The sequence below is a fragment of the Coffea eugenioides genome, chromosome 9 (assembly GCF_003713205.1).
Source record: "Coffea eugenioides isolate CCC68of chromosome 9, Ceug_1.0, whole genome shotgun sequence".
Classification (NCBI taxonomy): Eukaryota; Viridiplantae; Streptophyta; class Magnoliopsida; order Gentianales; family Rubiaceae; genus Coffea; species Coffea eugenioides.
In genome coordinates this window covers 9,463,049-9,464,555 of record NC_040043.1, presented here as the reverse complement: position 1 = coordinate 9,464,555, position 1,507 = coordinate 9,463,049, and the positions used below count along the sequence as shown (strand labels likewise).

General features: G+C 35.0%; 1 non-coding gene across 1 annotated transcript; it reads right to left on the bottom strand.

Annotated features, from left to right (window-relative positions):
- Positions 1 to 1,116: 1,116 nt before the first annotated feature.
- Positions 1,117 to 1,223, bottom strand: LOC113748537. Its single transcript, XR_003464391.1, has one exon. It is a non-coding gene; the product is annotated as a small nucleolar RNA R71 (small nucleolar RNA).
- Between the last annotated feature and the right edge of the window lie 284 nt (positions 1,224 to 1,507).

Genomic DNA, 1,507 nt, shown 5'->3' with positions numbered 1-1,507 from the left:
ACCATGAAAATAGGAAAAACTGGACTACTCTAGGCCATTTTATCATGAGAATGAAGTTTGGTAATATTGGAAATGAATCCCTGGTTAAACAAGAATAATAACAAGAGGTAAATCTGTTCATTTGTCTTATTTATGCCATAAGTAGAATCTACATCCCTAGATTTATCCTTGAATGAAAATTCTCCATTTGCATTTAGCATTTGTTAAACTAAATTTGTAGACCAGATTTGTAGACAATAGCATTATAATTTTCTTGCTCAGATTTATTGTAAGTCTAAATAATAGAGAAAAATAAGGGCCTAGTACTTGTTTAATTTGCTTCTCGTGGGATCGACCCGATACATACCCTACATTACGATTTCGCCCTGTATGCTTGCAGTCAACGGGTATAAAATCGGATTTAAACTTGCATTGATATAAAAATCCCGTCAAATTTTTGGCGCCGTTGCCGGGGATCGGCAATATTAAGACCTAATCATCTCTATTAATTTATATATTTTCATTGTTTTTATTTAACTTGTTTATAGTTGATTTTAATAACTAAAACTGTAAAATTTCTCTTGTTTTTATTTATAGTGTATGCACCGATCAAATCAAGAAGTTGTACTTTTCGATCTTGAAATTGAAAGGACACTACGGAGACAAAGGAGAAATACACCGCATTAAGAGGAACAAGAAGTTTGGCAGCCAATAGAAGAAATCTTGATAGAATTACCATTTGTGGAAGAAATGGCGAAAAATGACCCAAATAGGCGAATTCTACGTGATTTTGCTTTACCGGGAGCACAAGATTCTCAAACTAGCATTGTAAGGCCAATGGTAAATGCTAATAATTTTGAGATTAAACCATCACTGATTCAAATGGTACAACAATCTCAATATGGAGGTAATGCTACCGAAGATCCAAATTCTCACTTGTCAACATTTCTTGAAATCTGTGATATAATTAATTTTAATGGTGTTAGTGATGATGCAATTAAAATTCGATTGTTTATATTTTCACTAAGGGACAAGACCAAGGTTTGGCTACAATCTCATCCTCCTAACACTTTTACAACTTGGGTTGAATTAGCTAAGGCTTTTCTTAATAAATTCTTTCCACCTGAAAAAACTGCTATACATAGTATGGATATAACTAGTTTCTCTCAACCGGAAGGAGAGACATTGTATGAAACTTAGGAGTGCTATCGGGAATTGCAACGAAGATGTCCTCATCATGGTTTACCAGATTGGCTAGTAGTCCAAATATTTTACAATGATCTCACTTATCCAACAAAGACGCATGTAGATGCGGTAGCAGGAGGAGCATTGATGGGAAAGACAGCTGAGGAAGCTCAACAATTGATTGAAGAAATGGCTGCTAACAACTACCAATGGGCAAACGAACGCGGTAATACAAGGAGAACCGCAGGTATGCTCGAAGTAGATACCTTGAATATGTTAAGTGCAAAGATGGATAATGTGGTTAAGATACTTAATAGGCATGTTGGTTCTACCTCTAATCAAG